Source organism: Amia ocellicauda, chromosome 11, assembly GCF_036373705.1.
Source record: "Amia ocellicauda isolate fAmiCal2 chromosome 11, fAmiCal2.hap1, whole genome shotgun sequence".
In the NCBI taxonomy this organism is placed as follows: domain Eukaryota; kingdom Metazoa; phylum Chordata; class Actinopteri; order Amiiformes; family Amiidae; genus Amia; species Amia ocellicauda.
In genome coordinates, this window is record NC_089860.1 from 13,029,606 (window position 1) to 13,052,103 (window position 22,498).

General features: G+C 37.6%; 1 non-coding gene across 1 annotated transcript; it reads left to right on the forward strand.

Moving 5' to 3' along the window:
* Nucleotides 1–1,130: 1,130 nt before the first annotated feature.
* On the forward strand, nucleotides 1,131–1,315 carry LOC136763774 (U2 spliceosomal RNA). The gene has a single exon (XR_010821087.1). It is a non-coding gene; the product is annotated as a U2 spliceosomal RNA (small nuclear RNA).
* Nucleotides 1,316–22,498: the final 21,183 nt, after the last annotated feature.

Consider the following 22,498-nt stretch of genomic DNA (forward strand, 5'->3'; position numbering starts at 1 on the left):
CACCAGGCCGCACTCGTGGGATCCCCCGCCGTTCTACAGGGCGCTCCGAGCCTTTGCGCTCGAAGTAGGCCTCCATAAAGTCGCCGGATAGAAGATTTCCCTCCCGAAACCTGCCGGTTTATCTGGGCTAACGCTACGCACGTTTGCCTCACGAACACGCAGAAAGATGTCTCCTGGATGGCTGTGAGTCGGTGTCTCCCCACCCGAGTGTTCATGCACAGAAGGGGCATAGCTCCTTATGACACCTGCCCCTATAAGGGTTGCCTGGGGAAGGAGACGGAGGCTCACATCTTTAGTGAGTGCCCCTCCGCCCACAGGGTCTGGCTCCTGTTTTCTCCGTTCCTCCACAGGTTTGCCGTTCCTGCGCGGGCGACCGCCCAGCAGATCCTGTACGGTCCGGCCAAGGGAATTTCATCATCAACCCTGAGGTGCTGGTGGCGTGTCGTCTGCGCAGTGAAGCAGGCACTGTGGGAGGGACGGAACATCTGTTTGTTCAATAAGCAGGAGCTGGACCCGATCGTCATCGCGCGGAGGGGCATGGTGTTTGTAAAAGACTATGTCAATCTGGAGGTCCATCAGAGGGGCAAGGAGGAAGCCTATAAGAACTGGCGCATACAAGATCTGGGGGAGCTCAGGATCCCATGACGGGACCCACCTCCGGGGACGGTCAGTTCCCCCTGCTGGAGCCCGAGTCCAAGATCTTTTAAAGATTTTACGGTTGATTGTTTTTAAAAAGATTTAAAAAAAACTAATCTTAATTGTTTTTAAAGATTTAGTTGTTTTTAAATCACATTGTTCAGGGTTTTTTTTGGTATAGTTTTGTTATATTTTGTTGTCAAATACATTGACCGTTTTGGGTTTAATTTAAAATGCATTAGACCTTTTTTGTTTGTTTTTTATTTTTTCCTTTTAATTGTTTCTTTATTTTGTTTAATGCATTTTCAGTTATTTTCAATGTATTTGACCCTTTTGTTGGTGTGCAGTTTTTGCTTTTATCACGTTTGTTTTGTTGATTTGAGCACGTTTATTTTAAAGTTAATTGTTTTAGTTTGTGTTAAAATCACAAAGATTTTAAATTTTTTTAAGTGATTTTAAGGACTGACATTTTAATCACAAGTATTAAAAATTGAATTGTTTTTATTTACGTAATGTAAAATACTCAACCCAATAAACAGTATTAATATCTGATACGTCCCCCATGTGGGGACAACATATTAAACGGATTTTTGCAACGGGGAGTCGGAGAGGGAGCTTGCTCCACCCGCTTTACGTATCGGCCCGGTATTGCAGTGTTTCCGGGAAAGGTGCACGCACCTCCTTATCATTCTTGGGTTGAAAGAAAGACAAAAAAGCCTGCCTGCCATGATAGAATGTACGTGCTTTGTGATGTCATTGCAGCCTGCCGAGTGATGAGTTCTGTGATGTCATCACTGACCTGGCAGTAAAGGGAGAGGCAGAGAAAGGCACAGCACGGTGCTGAGCTCCCTCGCTGACTGGGCTAGGAAGACACAGGAAATAAACAATTGTAGTATTCACCTACCGCTGTCTCAACCACATTGCACCAAGCTACCTTCAGACCCTCGTCTCCTGCACCAGAAGACTAATTCTGCCTCCTTGTCACTTCTCTTCCTCCAGAGCTACTACTTTTCATCCCTGGCCCCTACGTGGTGGAACAACCTTCCCACTGAAGTCAGGACAGCAAAGACACATCTCTTCAGAGTATACCTGTAACTTAGTGGTTTATTCCACTGAGTGGTTCAGCTCTCCTGTAATGTTTCACTTTATATAACGTTTTCATCATACTGCTTGTTTTTACATTGCTACTACTCATGGTTTATTGTGGTTTGCCCTATGCCCCCTTTCCCTTTGCTCTTAACTATGACTTCAATACATCTTTTCTGCTACCATTAACTACCTTGTAATAATGCATAATTACACTGTTCTATTGAGTAACTACAATGTAAATAGTCTGTAACTAGGGAGACTTATTGAAAAGTGTTACCAATAATAATAATAATAATAATAATAATAATAATAATAATAATAATAATAATGTTACTTTCTGCACCCATCACATTGCTTGAGACTTTTGTTGGGGGTTAGATAAGGCACATAACTAACCACAGAAGATTTCAAGCACTCAAAACAGGATTTGCAAATGTAATAGCCAAAACGTAATACACAAATAAAATCTAAAGATGTAGATGACATTAACCACTACTTTAGCTTTACATTATTCAACCGGGAGAAATCATTTCTCTCCAGAAATGTAAAGCAAAAGACCATTTGAACTCTAATATTGACTTCCAGTTGAAAGAAGAAGAAAAAACTGCAGCTGGTAGAAGGCGCAGAGAAATAATGCACAGTGAGAAACACAGAGGCAGGAGCCGAGAGCAGAATACAATGTAAAAAGTGGATTAAGTGCTCTAACTGAAGGGAACCATTCAGAGGTTGAAAGGTATAGCATGTTGTCTATTCATTTTTTAAGAGCATAAAATGTCTGCTGCTGAATACCAAGGAGAAAACCCTGTTTGAACCATTTTAAAGGCTCGCTTCAATCAGATTCCCTTTCTATTCATGCACACTGAGTATGAATCCCAAAATGACTAAAAGGTGATCCTGGAAAAAGGGGCCCCAAGAGCAACATACTTGTGTGGTCATGCAAAACGGATGGTTGTTTTAAAGCGTAAGAGATCATGGCCGACGACTTCATGCTATTAAGGGAGATGTTCCTCCAAGTCCATTCCTTCACTTACATTTACATAGCCGTTTTTTTTCTGCTTTTCTCCATATTGTATCCTTTACACACAGTATACATATTTGAAGAATCTTACTACATTTAAAGAATAAAAATCAAAGCCCTAAAATGCCTTTAATGTGTGCTGTGTTCTGGAAGACACACCTGTTAGCTACAATTTGCTTCACGGCACACAGCAAAACTGGACTTTGTGATGGAGTGGCCCAGAGCTATCTGCATCCTTCCTATTTCCTTGTCTTGCACAACTCATTAGTTTGATTTCTGTCTCTCCTCTTTGATAACATTCGGAGTTCCCTGTGCTTCTGGTATGCTAATATCTTTAAATTGCCTAAAGGCTGGAGATACATTAGGGCAGTAAAATGCCGCATTTTGCCTCACTGCCTACATTTACATTGCTGTTTACGTCTGATTTGTGGTACCGAGGAGGGAAATGAAAGCATCTCAAGTGTAACAGGTTTTGTGCAATTGCCTATTTAGGTCTTAAATGCAGAAGTTAACATTGTCAGGATCTGATCAGCAAAACACGGCTCATGCTTTCATTAGTATTATAAGAATGTGAGGCGTGAGCAATAGCATTAGTACTGAGACAGACTTGTTAAAAAAGAAGTCAGCTGAATTATCCATCTCCACCAATGTTACTGTTGGCTAATACTCAAAACAATATGGGAATTTACTTTTTTTTCCTTCTCAGAGCTCTATATTTACCCTGAATTAGACTTGAATACAAAAAGTGAATAAATGCAAGTGCTTTCAAATCTGGGAGGTGCATTTCGCAGGTTCATATTCACATTGTGATCTTTGCTACTCTGATAGTGATTTTCTTCTATTTAAGAGCATATTCAAATATGGCCCGTGACTCATATAAATCAACAAAAGGATACCAAGGATAAAATGGAAAATGCGACTGTTCTCCATCTTGAGGTTTATTTATTATTCTGCAAAGGTTTTAGTCTCTATGACTTACTTGGTGGATTTGAAAATCAAGCCCTCAATATGTATCCTCAGAGGGATGTGCCGGGTAATTTTATTTATAAGTCAAAAACTGAGCTAATAATCCTTTAAAATCTGGATGGATTCTCAATTTCTTAGGAGACTCAATATTGTTTGGGATCTTAAGAGCTTACAAGCTGCCAAATGCAGACTGCTTTAAAATCATTGACACACCAATAGGTCTGTTATTGATCCTGGAAAGTCACAGATAAACAGCTTTTAGTGTAAGTCAGCTATTACAGTGCATCGATACTCCCCGTTCAGACATGATGCCAGCTGCATCTCTGGTGTTTTTTTTTTCTTCTATTTTATCTCCCAGTCCCTCACTTTAGTACTCCCTTCCAGTTAGTTACCATCTCCGATTTTATGTTTATGGAAAAGGGGAGAAAGACTGGTCATTTACAACCTCCGTCTCTACAGTGTGATAGACATTGCTTGAAATAGCTCAGTCAGGAAAAGGCACCATTTGATGAGAAAGCTCATTTGAATTTCTATAGAGCATAATCAGATTTTTTTTAAGGAAAATAGTTATCAGAGAGATTGATTTAAGTTTTGTTTTTACTTTAAAAAAAAGGTCATATACTTGTTCTCAAATGTACTTCCAGTTTATAAATTGCCCACAAAATCCTTTTATTATTTCAGACTATAATTAAGACCAGTAGTGTCTGGGTAATTTTATTATTTTATTTTTTTAATCTATAATGTTCTTATAATGCAGGAACAAGGATAAAAATAAACACGTTTCTTACTTTTTCATCTGAATAGCTTCAAAACTAATCTTTTGTGCAATGCAGAGAAACTGTTCAGTGCACTCCAATTCCCAGATGCCCAATTTACAACCGATTGGTCTCAGAATCATGTTGCGCGTGGGGGGTAAAGTCTCAGAATAAACACACTCAAAAACATTTTTAATACAGCAAGCGCCTGGTACCAGTCATTTCAGATATGTGGTGAAGGATAGGTCATGAAACCATTTGACATGCTGCCTTCTCACAGTTAACAAAATGATGCCAGCTTCGTGTGGGAGCAATAATGGAATCAGATTCGCTCTCTTGGGATTCCATGTTGCCGGGGAAGAAGGTTTGATTGGTGGCGATCTTGTTCTTACCATTGATTGACCTACTTTTTCAACTTTACTGCAGCAAAAATCGTGTTCAGACAAGCCACAACACAACAGCAAATGATTTGCCAAAGTGATGGTGTAGTTTCTCAAAGTATTCACTTACTGCAAGAAGTTGCCCTAGCATTTGGGAGGTTATTTTTGAAAGTATCTGCTACTTTTTTGATTCTTGTTGTCATTATTGCTTGTTTGTTTTTGTGAACAGGGCTTTGCAATGTCTGTTAAATGAACCGTTTAGATGTTTTCAGCTGGATGGGCAATCCCATGATGACCATGCCCTTTGTTCCTACCCAATTACAGTTCAGACTGGAGACCCACGGCCCTTTAAGTTACATACTGTCAACAGGCCGCCTTCATTCATCAGTGAATATATATATATATATATATATATATATATATATATATATATATATAATATGTATATACCTTTGAACCTATTTGGATTGTAGGCATATTAAAGTTTCCAAGAACTGCATGGAAAATCATGTAGAGTATGCAAAGATATCATAATGCAGATTTCCTTGTAAACCATGCATACTTTTTGTTATATCGAGAAACACAAATAGAAGACAATCCTAATTTAAACAGGAGTGGTTTTAACAAGCATGGTATCAAGCATTCCTACAGCTGGTTTCACTGATCTGTATTAGCGCTAGTCTGGGACTACTCAACCTAAAATGACATTGGATAGTCTAGCACAAGACTAATGCTACTCTGGGTCTGTGAAAACAGATCTTAGAGTTTTACGTGTCCTGTGTAGTAGTAGTAGTAGTACTAGTAGTAGTGATAGTATTAGGAAAAGTATTAATGTGCAGCATAACCTATACAAATTATAACAGAGCCACATCAAATTGCATCAGTAGCGTGTCTGTCAGAAATTCTTACATATATTCCTGAATAGGCAATGTTCAGTCATATTCATACCATGGCAAACAGTATTTTGTAAATCCTCCATTGGCACTATAGGAAGCATATTTGTCCACTCCTCCTTGCACAACCTCTCCAGCTTGTGTTGCTTGTGTGTGTGTGGCCTGTGTTTCTTCAGTTCATACCACAACATATTCTGTTGGACAGAGGCTATTAAAGTGGCCAAATACAGAGTGTGAATTTTGTGTTTTTTAAAACAATTGGTCGAAAACATGGATGTGTACATAGGATTGTTTTTCGTGCTGGAAAATCCATTTGCATCCAAGCTTGAATTTCTTGACAGAGAGACCAAGGCTGAATGGCTTAAAAATCCTGGTTTAATATGAAATCCATCCATCGCTCTATTCGAACATAGGCAACAGGACCAGAGAATACAATACAGTCCCAAAGCAAGACAGAGCTACTGCCATTCTTCATAATAGATCATAAGTTCTTCCTGACATTAAAAGAAAAGGCTTGAATTCTCCAAAAGACATGAATTCCCAAGTCACTTGGGACCAGGCTTTACGGTCAGATGAAACAGAAATCAAAACTTTTTTGGTTTCACACACCAGTGAAGAAAAGAAAAGAAAAAAATATCTTCCTGTTTTAAAACAGCATCTGTTATAACAATATGTTATATTGGTACAGTGATAAGTAAATAGAGCTGTGTTCTAATTAGTGCAAGTACTCATTCATTTTCTTTTATTTACATGTATGCTTCTCATTTAGATTTAAAGGCAGCTGGTTGGCCCTGACATGCTAAGATTAAGTCCAAATATTGAATTAATTGGCAGTATAATATGAAAAAAACAAAATAGAGAGAAATAGAGAGAGATTTTCCAATATCATCTCAGCCCACATTCAAGCTTAAATAACGTGTCAAAGTTTCTAGTTATCATGACCACCTTTCTACACCTCTTATAAACTCATCTGTGTACTTCATTTATATGTACGAGAAACGGAGTGAAGGTTTGACTGAATTTGCATTTGTTGTTTGTTTGGTTTTGATTGTTTCTTGATTTGACACGACAAGCAGGATTACTATTTGTGGATGTGAACTGTTGACTGGCATTGCCATGGCAACATTTATCTTTGTCGTCTGCATATGTTCAGAAGGCAAATTTGTAATTAGATTGTGATCCTATGTGCATCACTGTTTTTTAGTTTATTGCTGTCTCTTACTAAAAAAGGCAGGAAGAGAACCTTATTTAAACTTCTTATTTTCCCTCATCATCTCGTAGAGTGGTAAGCACTATAGCAGTCAAGGCCTGCTCCCCCCCCCCAAAAAAAAATGCTTATATCTGACTTTGTTTATGGATTTAGCCCTCAGCATCTATCAAAAAATTTAATGGGATATTAAATATCGCTCTTTACCTTGTTTAAATATTTAGCCACCATCTTATGCAAAAATCCCCTGTACACTAAGTATAGTGTTTCCAGGGTAGTTTAATAAAACATGACTCACTGTGCATTCATTGGCTGAATGTTTCCAGAAAGTACTGTCTCTTCCCCCTGTTATCCTCTATTGAAAAAAAAAAAAAAGTTATAATTGGAGGTTTGTTCCAAAGGTATTAATTAGTTAGTTGTCAGGGGACCCTTCAAAGAGGAGGCTGGAATTCAAATTAATTTTAATAAGATCAAGGGAGTGGTATCATTTTATACTGTTTTAATAGGCTTTTAATATTTAGATTTCCAAATCTGGTGAATAGTCCTGTTTTAATTTTCAGTAACTTAGTTCTTGGTAACACCATTATTGAAAGTTATGAATATAATATTTAAACTGTACCATTTTCCACCACTCTTTCTTTCAAACCAGAGGTTTCACTCTCATGGCTGTAGTCCGAATATTGCATCGGGAGTACAGCACACTGAAATCCCTTAGGTACTCCATTGTGTATAATATTGCTTGCCTTTGATCAAAGATGTCACAAATCCATTCATTGCACATATAGTCTCAAGCCACTAGTAAAAATACAAGAGCAGAAATGATAAGGATCAAAAGGCATTGATTAGGCAAACGATGATGCATTTCTTTCGGTATCCTTTCAGTGTGGCCAGATATGCAATAAGCAGTTCATACTGACATTACAAATGTGTTGCTGATGAGGCAATTTTTCTCTTCACCTCCTAAAAGCAATGAAAGCAAGCACTTAAAATTCAACAGTCACTGCAGCAATAACTAGGCTTTTTCTCTGGTAAGATTTTCAATAGTGTGGAGATTCAGAGCCAACGTTGCCATATCCCACAACTCTGTTACTGTGAATTCCAATCATTTTCTTGATGGAAATTAGCTCTCTGTTTACCCACGTACGAGTCGTTTAAAGAAGAATAGCCTTGCAATTCAACATGTTTTCCTTTGTTCTGGGATAAGTGAAAAATCTAAGCTGAATGACAATTGCAAGAGCACTACTAATGATAAATCCTCATTGACTCTTTACACTAAATGTCCATAAGTGTCACTATGGATCTGCTGCAACGTAATTAGAACATTGTTTTCACATTGGCTGGATCTAATGAATTCGAAATAGCTCATTAAGTTCACGTTTAGTGGGTCAGTATCTTTAAAGTCTACTTCCCCAGTCTCAGGGGAATTAGCAATAGGAAATCTCAGCCAAGACTTCTGTTAAGTACATTTCCTGAGACCTTAGGGGAGTTTTTTTGTATTATTATTATCATTATTATTGGTTTGCCATGATTCTGCATAATGTTCCTGACAGTGTAAATAAATTGCTTTCATATTGTGTTCCCTATGTCAACTACCTCCATTATAATTAGTTTCTGTTTCCTATGGGAAGGAAAACTTTAAAGAGTTTCTACCCGTAATAAAAGGAAACGTTTTTTTTATCAACATATTATTTACATAAAATGCATTGCCTTCAGTTATGAAATCTGAATATTAAGGTTACAAACCAGAGGAGGCCCATTAGTCTGAGTTTCTCTGTAATCTGGTTGTTAGTATTTTAGAAGTTGAAGAATGATGGTTTTATAGGATGTGCTGTATCATTGCTGGTCTTATTCCTTCTCCTAATGTACCTTGTTATATAAATCTATCTGAAATCATATGCTATAGTGCTTATATTCTGAATATTTGTGAAGACCTTTGAGAGAACAACAGACCAAGAAAGAAATCAAGGCAATATGCATCTACAACAAGCTAGATGATAGTCACAAATGAAGGAAATAAATGACCCACTTAAAATGGAAACAATCATTAAAGGTGTATTTAAGTACGACAGCACTAAATACCTAGAAGAAACTATTTTCCTGTTCTACCTCAAGGTTGCAGACATTGTTACCTTTTAAATGCCTTTGTAAGTTGTTATCGAATGTAGCTTGAAAGAAGTAGCGAAGCAGATGTTCTCAGCCACTTTAGTCTAAGTGATGCTATGTTTGGTGCCATTATAAAATTATAACATTGCTCTAAGGATGAAAAATGAAATGAAGAATAAAATAGGACAACCACACTTCCCCCTTATTTGTTTATTGCATATGATGAGGACCATATTTGTGTTTCTTTTTTATATAAAAAGCAGACCTGCATATATATATATATATATATATATATATATATATATATATATATATATATATATATATATAATACACACACACACACAAACTACATTCCCAAGCACTGGCACTGCAGTCCTTTTTTTCTTAACAAAATATCCTAGAAATAATGATTTGCTTTGCTTTGAATATACTGCCCTTTCAGTCTAAATGGTGAAACTATGTTTAGAATTGCAAAATTCAAAAAAGGTCTGTTAATGACCTCTCGGAAATATATACATAGCTCAAATAAATGAAGGGAACACGTAATCATCACAGTATAACACCAAGTCAATTAATCTTCAGGGCTATCAATCTGTCCAGTTAGGAAGCCTAAGTGATTGTGAATCAATGTCACCTGTTTTGGTGCAACTGGAGAGGCAGCAGCAAGACAACCCCCAAAAAAAGAATGGTTTTGCAGGTGGTGGCCACAGACAATTGCTGTCTCCTTATCCTTCCTGACTGATTCTTCTCTAGTTTTGCATTTTGCTAGTGTCCTTGTCACTACTGGTAGCATGAGGCAGTATCTGCAGCCCATTCAGGTTGCACAGGTAGTCCAGCTCCTCTAGGATGGCACATCCATACATGCCGTCGAAAGAAGGTTTGCTGTGTCTCCCAGTACAGTCTCAAGAGCATGGAGGAGATACCAAGAGACGGGCCGTTACACAAGGAGAGCTGGACAGGGCCGTAGAAGGGCATCAACCCAGCAGCAGGACTGGTATCTGCTCCTTTGTGCGAGGAGGAACAGCGGGCTACTGGTGTGCACTGTCAGAAACAGACTCCATGAGGGTGGCATGAGGGCCCGACGTCCTCTAGTGGGACCTGTGCTCACAGCCCAGCACCGTGCAGCTCGACTGGCATTCACCAGACAACACCAGAATTGGCAGGTCCGCCATTGGTGCCCCGTCCTCTTCACAGATGAGAGCAGGTTCACACTGAACACATGTGACAGACGTGAAAGAGTCTGGAGACACCGTGGTGAACGTTATGCTGCCTGCAACATCATCCAGCATGACCGGTTTGGCAGTGGGTCAGTGATGGTCTGGGGAGGCATATCCTTGGAGGGTCGCACAGACCTCCACATGCTAGCTAACGGGACCCTGACTGCTGTTAGGTACCGGGATGAAATCCTCAGACCCATCATCAGACCTTACACTGGTGCAGTGGGCCCTGGGTTCCTCCTGGTGCAGGACAATGCCCGGCCTCATGTGGCCAGAGTGTGTAGGCAGTTCATGGATGTCGAAGGCATTGATGCCATTGACTGGCCCTCACGTACTGCAGACCTGAATCCAATTGAGAACCTTTGGGATGTTATGTATCGGTGAATCCGCCGCCGCCAAGTAGCGCCACAGACTGTCCAGGAGCTCACTGATGCCCTGATCCAGGTCTGGGAGGAGATCCCCCAGGACACCAACCACCGTCTCATGAGGAGCATGCCCAGATGTTGTCGGTGCATACAGGCATGTGGGGGGCCAAACACACTACTGAGTCACATTATGAGTTGCCGTGATGAAATTCATGCAAGATGGAACAGCCTGTGAGTTCAACTGTTTACTTATAATGTTTACTTATTATGTGTATTTGTTCACTCACAAGTCATTGGCTTCTCCTATAATGGTACTTTTGAATGGTAAAATGTTTGTAACTGGGATTAAAATGCACAAACAATTCTGATATAAATCACTGGCACTGAATGGCTGCTCTGCGTCGTGAGTCCCACTGGAATCACTGTGAACAGACTGACTGAGAACTCGAAACTGGACAGACGCAGCTCTTATTTTCATGATTATAGCAACAATACCACAGTGATTTCGCATTCATTTGTATCCGTTTTATTTTGATTTCATTTTTTTTGACAGCGTCTGCTATTCACCCACAAAAAAAAAGTAAAATCCCCACAGGGTACACATGCACACACAGACGTATACTTACCTCTATTAAAAGTACAGTACTCTGAAACTAGTTGAGAGTTTAATACACTGTGGTTTTATTTAAAACGCACACAATACAATAATAATAGCAAACATTTTAATACCAATCTGAAAATTAATTCAGCTTAAGTAAAAGAGCTTGTAAAAGATGCTTCTGTATTAAAATAGCGTGGAAATAAGCATCATACTTAAAATTAAACCCTTGAATTGAATGCAAATATCTGTAGAAGCTCAGAGTCCAGGGGGGTTGAATAACCAACACATGGAAACACCGGACCTGCAAGGACTCCCCTGCTTGACACAGCTTGTTTGTTGGGGTGGGGGGAGTTGGGACTGAGACTGAGACTGCAAACAAATTAAATTACTGGCTAGTGTTGGTCTGTCTTTAGTTACTGTTTAATGTTTAGAGAGAGACCTATGAAAAAAAATTGTTAGACTCAGAGCAGAACTAGGTTTTGTTTTGTTTGGTTTTGAGGTTTCTTTTGTATTCTGCACCAGCCATTGTAGAAATAATAAACACTTCCTTTGCACCATACTTCTCCACCTGTGTGGTCCCGTTTACCTTGACCCCACTTATTTTCAAGCCCAACACCGTGGCCATCCATCCCCCAATGGTGCCACAATATATATAGCTGTTTTTTATACATTTTGTGATAAGTATTCTTAAAAAATAAGTTTATGTCACCATACAAGTTGAAAGGTTCCGATATAGCAGGACAATAGGTAGGTATGGAACATATAAATGTAATTAATATTTTATTTACTTAAACAGTTTTGGGAAATTGAAAAAGTAGAGCATATTAAGCACTGAGGCAAAAAGCTTTGAAAGTCAAGTGTTCAAAATACTACCTCAATATACTACCCAACCTCTGCTCAGTGTAATCCACATTTTGCAGGGCCTATTCCTTTTTTAGATCAGTTTCTGTCCATCACGTTAATTGTCATTTTGCAACAGTGACTCCTTTTTGGCATCTTTGCAGCCATGTGTCACCCATTATTGAACATATGTGCTTGAGAAAATTAATGTATAAATACGGTAATTTAATTTCCAGATTCTGAATCTTCATTTTGCTCCCGAATTAATTCACTTCTCTTCCCCTCACTCTTTTTTTACATGCAAATTGACACATCCCCCATCTAATACTGCTTACATGAAAACAAATCGCTTCTCTAACTTAATAACAAGCAAACAAAAAAGATAATTTTTTAGTCTGTGCTTTTTTTTTTTCAGCCTGCATAATCATATTGTGATCTTAATTTAACATCCGTATTTCCAAATCAAGAATTCATTAAAGTAACAAAAATGTAATATAATGAGTATATTTATACAGTATACTTATAAAAAAAAAAGCTGTATATACGGGTGTTCAATAGAAGATATCCACTCAGATAAAAACTTGTAAATAGTACAAAGGCTATGCTCCCTGTAGATGAAGGTAACCTCTCTGGCTTTGTTTACAATTTACCAACAGACTTATAAACATTTACACAGATCTAATCTAACTATATTAAATATAAAAGCTGTTTTTTCCATGGTCTCATTTACAGTCTAGGTTCTTTCTTTCAAGCAAACTTGAAGTCAAGTTAATATGCTACATACATAATCAATAGAGTGTATGATATAATTATTGTACTCCCGCATAGAGGCCTACTGCTAGCATTGCTTGCTGAAATATTTATTACCCCAGATTTCTTTGGCCTTTCTTTGATATAGTATAAGAAATGCAGCTTAGTAGATTCTTAATAACATCTAGCTCCCCTTCAGAAATGCAAACTTTCTAAAAATAATTCAAAGACACTCAAGGTCAAATCTCATTTTGACAGCATTGTGAACAGAGAAAATTGGCTTTGTAATCATATTCAGACTTCCAGTATTAAATGCTCAATTCTGGCTATATGAAACTTTCAGATAAATGAGATTACACTGGGATGCACAACAGAAAAAGAGCTTAATACAAGAAACAGTGATCCCATTAACACTTTGGCACAATAACACTTATTAAGATTGAGAAACGGTCAAGTAGGGCTAACCCAAGAAAAATCGTACATGTTGTTATTCTAGTCAGTGTTAAATCAATGCAGTAAATCAAACTAATCTAAACTACTACAAACATTCAGCTTTTTTATGGCGCAAAATAACGTATATTATCAGAGGCAAACAACAATAACTATGTTAATGTGAATCTATTTGAATTGGCACATTTTAAATAGTGTACTACTAACATAAATCAAGGCCACTCCAAAATGCTTCACACATTATCTTTGAGCTTTACCACTTCAGATAAATGACTTCAGATGGATGTATTTGCATCTTTATAAATCACTGAAATCTGAGCTCCAAAACATGAAAACTGGTACAAAGACCATGGGATATAAGATCAACATAGAACATTAACATAGAAAAGCAATTGTATTTACTAAACACAAGGTGGCCATGTTTTTTTATTTTATTTTTTTATTTTTTGGAGGACAGGCTTTAAATCAAGACTAAGGAATTTGGTTTTCACCCTTTAAATCAAAGTCTGAACTCTTTCTTTCTTTATTATTATTTTTATTTATTTATTGTATTTCTTAACAGACACCCTTATATTCAGACACATCCTTCTGGATGTTTTACAAGATGTTTAAAAAAAATGACAAGAGGAAAACACAAGTGCAGGCTTCACGCTAGCAGCACTGAAAGCTGAATAACACTGGGTTGCATTTATAGTTCACTGGTTAATCGAGAAAGTAATGTTTATTTAAATATTTAAAAGTTATTTTATACAAGAAGACTTTTTCACTCTTGATATGTAAGTGCTGCACATCGAGTAATCCTATTCAAACCATGGATGAGCACATGCAGTTTGTGTGTTTGCAAACTGGTCAAAACCTGTGAACCCAATCATTTGATAACATTAAAACTACTGGATGATTATTAACTCTTCATTAATAATTATTCTCCAATGTCATCTGCTTCTACATCTACTCAGTTGCCACGGGCTATGCAATATTGCACCTGTTAGACAATTTAGGATGGGTTTCATATCATTACAAATGGAAACACTTCTTGCACAAGAAGGAACTAAATTTGACAGAAAAGTATGAGGAGAAGAAAAAAAAACAACCAATTTTGTAAAGACACCTGTAATTATACGAATGAAGATGTAATATTTTCTTAAGGCTAGTAGCCAGTAGACTTGTAGGCTAATTATTAATGTTTTCACCTGTAATTGGATCTCCAAGTAGTTGTTCAATAAAGTTTAATACTCACGTCTCTAGTCAATCAAATTCTACAATTCTATTTTGCAGAAATCTCAGAATTAATATATGCTATAAATTAATGTAACGCCTACCTTCAATTTCCAATATAATGAAATATTGAAGAAAAAAAAATCATACAGATCTTCCAAGCCATGCAACAATAGGTTGTGATATTAAATATCATAATCGTAGGGTATTTTCTTTGTTCAAAGTTTCATCACTAGCTCATAATTCTTAGCCGAACGGTGCATATTCAGGATGGAAACATCAACTAAAATAGCAGCATGCAATCAACCAAGCAAAGCTAACTGCTTGCCATTCCAGCTTGTCAAATTATAAGGAAAGTCAGATTGCAACAAGAGCAATAATTTTAATATGTTTGAATTACCTGCTAAAACTGCAAAGCAATGCAAATGCAATTTTATTGGAACTGAATTAATTTTAAATATGCTACAAATTGGAATTCATAATAAAACCATCTGATTATTCGAATTGCACAACAGACTGCTAATTAACAAAACAGGTTTAAAGAATGCACATGGAAAAGATATATTTTTTTTCTCTTCCATTTTTTGTAATACATTTTCTATTTCTAAGGAGTATAAACACAGGTATTAAAAAATAAATACAGACATAATTAACTGTGTTATTGCAGTGTCTCTGCATGCAAAATCATCTAATGAGATTACTATTATTATTATCTCTGTGGCCACAAATAGGTAGCATTTACATGCAATTTTAAACCTCCTGATGGTCACTCTATTATCACACAGGTATTATGTGCCACAGTGCAGATTGTGTGCTTTATTCACTTATGGGACAAACATATTTTTTAATATCTGGTACAAATATGTGTGACCCTTCTATTTTTCATATGGCAAAGAGTGACCTTTTTTGTTTATTTCAAACAGATGGGATATATTTCAAATATATTTTAGTCTGTGATCCATATATTTATTTTATAGGTTTTCATGAAGAACTAGAAATGAAGAATTGTAACGGAATTCAGTGATTCTGACATATTCATTTTTTTTATTTATTTTTTTACCTGTGATTCTGAAATGCACAAAATTCGAACATTTACAATGTTTCTGATATCTGAATTATACTAAACTAACAGATACTATTCCTATTCTGCAGTCACTATGTTTACAATCAGTTTTAATCAATTAGAATTGTCATTTTCTGTTAATGATACAAAGGATGGAAAAGTCTTCAAGCATATTAATATTGTTGCATTGTAATTAGGATGCAAATAAATACTTTTTTCTCCTTAATCAGTTGGGTTTGTTTTTGCTTATGGCATATTTCTAATTATCTACCAGTTTAACGTATGGTAATTTAAAGTAACAATACAATGTAGCGCATGATTCAGAGCTGACTCACACATGTCACGCATGCCAAATTTCTTTAAGCATTTTTCAAGAGTTTTAGACGATACTTGGGTTAAAGGGTAACAAATGATTCTTTCAACTGTTGTTTATTGACATTCGCACTGTGCCTGTGGTCGAGGACATCATCCGTTTACAAACACTCGAGATGCTGCACATTCTTAGTGGGGGAAACAAAATGAGGATCATTCACAGAACCACGTCCAAACAACCTTTGAAGGCATCGCCATTTCATATTCTTTGTACTCAAAATTAAGTTCAATGGTTGTAGTGAATTTGGATAATGTTCAAACTGTTTACCGTTTTTTAATAGAATCAAAACAAAAAAATAATGTAAAGATCGGTATATATGTCTTCAAATACATTTAAGAGACCTACTGATAGGTACTGACCACTGCAGACCGGGAACACCCCACAAGAGCTGCAGTTTTGGAGATGCTCTGACCCAGTCGTCTAGCCATCACAATTTGGCCCTTGTCAAAGTCACTCAGATCCTTACGCTTGCCCATCTTTCCTGCTTCTAACACATCAACTTCGAGGACAAAATGTTCACTTGCTGCCTAATATATCCCACCCACTGACAGGTGCCATGATAACGAGATTATCAGTGTTATTCACTTCACCTGTCAGTGGTCATAATGTTATGGCTGATCGGTGTATATATATATATTTGTATAATTAGAGCAATTCTGAGAAACGTTTCAGCTGATACCATTATTGATACCAATCATTGTATACTCCTAGAATGTAAGGTAAATGTTGTGAATTTTATTATCGTCTACAAGAATGCTGCATCAGCAATCCGACTCCACCAAGACAATGACAAGATCAAGATTTGTTAAGGAGTACGTCAAGGAGATACAATCTCTCCAAAACTCTTCACAGTAACTCTCAAAGAAGTGCTCAAGTCTTTGGACTGTGAATTAAAGGGAATCAAGTTAAATGGAGCATTTGAACAACTTATGATTTGTGAATTACATCATCATATTTACAAAAACATAGTTAGACAAGATCTGCAGCTTCAATTTCAGGAGCTCTCAGATGCAAACAAGAAAACTGGAATTAAAATGAACCTGAGTAAAACCAAAGACATGTTCAACAACTTTGTTAAATCTAAGGAGATGGAAGTAGATCAACAGATACTCAGAGAAGTCAGAAGTTATGTCTAAATTGGACTGCAAATCAGTGCAGACAGAGATATTATGGAAGAAATCAGTAAAAGAGTAAAAATGGGATGGAGTGCATTTGGAAGAAACGGCACACTGTGCAAAGGAAATATACCCACTTGACTGAAGAGAAAACTATTTGATCAAAGATGGACAAAGGAAGCTATTGAATGGATCACACGATATAAAAAAGACCTAGAAGATGAACATATAAAAGGTGGGAAGATGAAATCATACACTTTGCAGACGTGAGTGACATTGAAGAGTGGAGACATTTTGGGGAGGCCTTCATTCAGCAATGGATGGATTTGATATAGACTGATGGTGGTTTTGATATATAATTGAATAATCTATCTATCTATATATATATATATATATATATATATATATATATATATATATATATATATATATATCAGTGGTGAGCGGTCATAGTAAGCCAGGTAAGTGTTGCTTGGCCAGAAGCAATTAAAATGATGAGAGAATTTAGATTACATAATATCAATTTAATTTGTATTATATTATCACTTTATCTTATCACCACTATATTTCTCTTAAACTCATATCAAGTAAGTATGTTTTCTTCTGCCCCTTTAATTGTGCCATTACAGTACTACACAACAGCACTACACTGTCTACGAACAGTAAAGCTAGCTGGGGGTTGACTTGCTTTGCGCCTGAGCTCTGTGTGTCTCCCAGTCTAATGTGGGTTATAGATGCGCATCAGTTCCCATCACACACACATCCTTATATTATAAGCCATCTGGAGAGCTTCGTGTGGAAACGCTTATTTAGACGCATGCACACTGTCAACTGACTAGTCAGTCATACAGTTCTGTCTGGCCAACTAAACGGCTTGCAGGCCAGTGTTCCAGCGCCGTCCATTGTTGTGTGCATGTCCTGAATGTAGTGTTGTCACAAACATGGAAATGGCCTAGCCCTGTTTGTTTTCTACTTCCGCAAAATGCACCAAGGCTCTGGATGATATTGTTAACAGACATTTCCCTAGGGCCGCCCCTCCAAGGTGGAATTACATGTCCCATTTGGTGAACACAGCTAAAGTTAAGAAAACCATGAGTCTTTAATAGAGCTGCTCCATCACATAATTTTGAAGAAGAATATATACAGTATAAGATATATAGAAGTAATATATATATATATATTATATATATAATTATTTAACCATGGTTCTTACAAAGGCACTGTTATAATTGTATTTCATTTTCATTTTTCAATGTTAACACCAGACAATCCATACAGTAGGAATTATGCATTTTAGGCCAAATTAATAATAAATGGTTTTACTGTTATACCGCAGTAGGTAAGCTATATTGGTATAGTTCCAGTTATTAATATTGTTTGGCTCTCAAAAGAGCTGAAGCCCAGATTAAATAAAACTAAAATAACAATGGTTAACACTAGCTACAAAAAGGAGCATGGCAAGAATAAACACACAGCAAAGACAATTTATGTGAAGAGCTCGCCAATAAAAATCCAACTACTGTCAATGTGCCTAAATTGATGGAAACATTAGTAGTCACGGTTAGTGGTAGCAATGCAAATAAAGATCAATCCTTTCGAGCATGCCTGTCTTAATTGACAGTGCTGGGCAGATATCTGAAGAAAACAATTAAGCATCTCAGAATTAAAGCTGCCATTTCGCATACCAGTATTTGAGGGGCATGCAGATGGGTTTGGGGGGCTTGATAGGATTCATATTTTACCGCTTGTGTTGTGATATTACATCTACATATGTAGTTCCAGAGCTCTGGAGTGTAAATACAGCATTTCATTTTGAGTAGAAGCTGCTTAGCTCATTATTTAAATATTTTCAGGTTCAAATATCCAGCCACTTCGTTTATTGGTGCTGTCACATTCACAGAGATTATCTTTGTCTGTGCAAACAGCTGCCAGTGACAAAGCATTTATATTCTTTAATTTCTTCTGACCTTGCACTGCTACATTCCGGAACCTGCACTTCACTTCCCCCTCTGTCTCTATCTCTCTTTTTCTCCCGGTCTTTCCCACAGTACTGGTGACACTTTCCAGTTGAAATCTGATTAGGACGTGCTTTACCTTCACTTTCTCCTTTATCCCCCAAGGACCATCCCTCATCACCTGAATATTAAGCACTAGCCTTAGACACAATTTAAAGGGGTCTCATATTCAGACTCTCAGTGTTCTAACAATAGATGATATATTTTTAGCACATGACAAGAGGTGCACTTGCATAACCAGTGCTTCCATCTTTGAGGTACAAAGTGTAATTAAATTCACCCCAATATATCTAAACAGTTTCCAGTGTGAACATTATATTATTAATAAGCAAACACTTATCAGTTTTTACTGTTGTTTCTGTAAGAATGGTGTGGCATAAGGACTCTAAAATGTAAATGTCGAGATCCTAGCACTAATAATTGTAATCAACAGGAAACAAAGGTTTGATGTCATCTATGTGGAACTGTCTAATTTGTCACAGTTAATAATTTGAAAATCAAATTATTGCAAGGGTGCTATTAAAATTCTGCAAGTTGTTTGTCATGTTCAATTGTCTGTCTTAGATCGATGCAGCTGGTTAGCAGTTTTATTACATATCACCGCACAAGTATTTACCATGTAAGTCATTTAATGCACGTTATTTCCCAGCAGAAGACTGTTTGATGCGACATCTCATTGTCAATTCAATTACATTTTGCAAGCATCCCATGAATAGATTTACAGAAATTTTCAGTATAAATAAAATTAACACGACCCTGAACACTCAATATGAAAATAAAGGAAGTCAATAGACCTGCAGACTAGTGCCAGCGTTTTGCACTTCCTGTAATCGTCCCTCTTATAATGCAAATTGTGGGTCAATTTCAAGGTTTAAATATTAACCCTTCCCAGCTAATTTCCCATTATAACATATAGTGAAGAACTGCATGCAGGTATAATACTTTATAGACACCTTTATAATGTAAAATATATAGAAAGTCTCCAACCCCTTGAACTTTTTTCAAATTTACCTTTGTCAATGCCTCAGAGTTTCATGCATTTAAATGAGGATTTGTTCCACTTATCTACACACCATACCATACATTGTAAAGGTGAAAAAATACAAATTATACACTCACCTAAAGGATTATTAGGAACACCTGTTCAATTTCTCATTAATGCAATTATCTAACCAACCAATCACATGGCAGTTGCTTCAATGCATTTAGGGGTGTGGTCCTGGTCAAGACAATCTCCTGAACTCCAAACTGAATGTCTGAATGGGAAAGAAAGGTGATTTAAGCAATTTTGAGCGTGGCATGGTTGTTGGTGCCAGACGGGCCGGTCTGAGTATTTCACAATCTGCTCAGTTACTGGGATTTTCACGCACAACCATTTCTAGGGTTTACAAAGAATGGTGTGAAAAGGGAAAAACATCCAGTATGCGGCAGTCCTGTGGGCGAAAATGCCTTGTTGATGCTAGAGGTCAGAGGAGAATGGGCCGACTGATTCAAGCTGATAGAAGAGCAACTTTGACTGAAATAACCACTCGTTACAACCGAGGTATGCAGCAAAGCATTTGTGAAGCCACAACACGTACAACCTTGAGGCGGATGGGCTACAACAGCAGAAGACCCCACCGGGTACCACTCATCTCCACTACAAATAGGAAAAAGAGGCTACAATTTGCACAAGCTCACCAAAATTGGACAGTTGAAGACTGGAAAAAAGTTGCCTGGTCTGATGAGTCTCGATTTCTGTTGAGACATTCAGATGGCAGAGTCAGAATTTGGCGTAAACAGAATGAGAACATGGATCCATCATGCCTTGTTACCACTGTGCAGGCTGGTGGTGGTGGTGTAATGGTGTGGGGGATGTTTTCTTGGCACACTTTAGGCCCCTTAGTGCCAATTGGGCATCGTTTAAATGCCACGGCCTACCTGAGCATTGTTTCTGACCATGTCCATCCCTTTATGACCACCATGTACCCATCCTCTGATGGCTACTTCCAGCAGGATAATGCACCATGTCACAAAGGTCCAATCATTTCAAATTGGTTTCTTGAACATGACAATGAGTTCACTGTACTAAACTGGCCCCCACAGTCACCAGATCTCAACCCAATAGAGCATCTTTGGGATGTGGTGGAACGGGAGCTTCGTGCCCTGGATGTGCATCCCACAAATCTCCATCAACTGCAAGATGCTATCCTATCAATATGGGCCAACATTTCTAAAGAATGCTTTCAGCACCTTGTTGAATCAATGCCACGTAGAATTAAGGCAGTTCTGAAGGCGAAAGGGGGTCAAACACAGTATTAGTATGGTGTTCCTAATAATCCTTTAGGTGAGTGTATATATATATATATATATATATATATTGTAACTAGGTGAAGGGCCGGGTCTTCGATCACCGCTACAGTGAGGGAAAAAAGTATTTGATCCCCTGCTGATTTTGTACGTTTGCCCACTGACAAATAAATGATCAGTCTATAATTTTAATGGTAGGTGTATTTTAACAGTGAGAGACAGAATAACAACAAAAAAATCCAGAAAAATGCATTTCAAAAATGTTATAAATTGATTTGCATGTTAATGAGGGAAATAAGTATTTGACCCCTTCGACTTAGTACTTGGTGGCAAAACCCTTGTTGGCAATCACAGAGGTCAGACGTTTCTTGTAGTTGGCCACCAGGTTTGCACACATCTCAGGAGGGATTTTGTCCCACTCCTCTTTGCAGATCCTCTCCAAGTCATTAAGGTTTCGACGCTGACGTTTGGCAACTCGAACCTTCAGCTCCCTCCACAGATTTTCTATGGGATTAAGGTCTGGAGACTGACTCCCTCGGTCGGGGGCGACTGACAGTTATTTTGTGTTTCTTCCATTTGCGAATAATCGTACCAACTGTTGTCACCTTCTAACCAAGCTGCTTGGCGATGGTCTTGTAGCCCATTCCAGCCTTGTGTAGGTCTACAACCTTGTCCCTGACATCCTTGGACAGCTCTTTGGTCTTGCCCATGGTGGAGAGTTTGGAATCTGATTGATTGATTGCTTCTGTGGACAGGTGTCTTTTATACAGGTAACAAGCTGAGATTAGGAGCACTCCCTTTAAGAGAGATCTCCTAATCTCAGCTCGTTACCTGTATAAAAGACACCTGGGAGCCAGAAATCTTGCTGATTGATAGGGGATCAAATACTTATTTCCCTCATTAACATGCAAGTCAATGTATAACTTTTTTGAAATGCTTTTATCTGGATTTTTTTGTTGTTATTCTGTCTCTCACTGTTAAAATACACCTACCATTAAAATTATAGACTGATCATTTATTTGTCAGTGGACAAACATACAAAATCAGCAGGGGATCAAATACTTTTTCCCTCACTGTATGTGCCTGCCCTAATGCTCTCTTTTGCCATAGACAGGACCATGGACAGCCAGTGGAAAAACACTGGCAAGGCAGCAG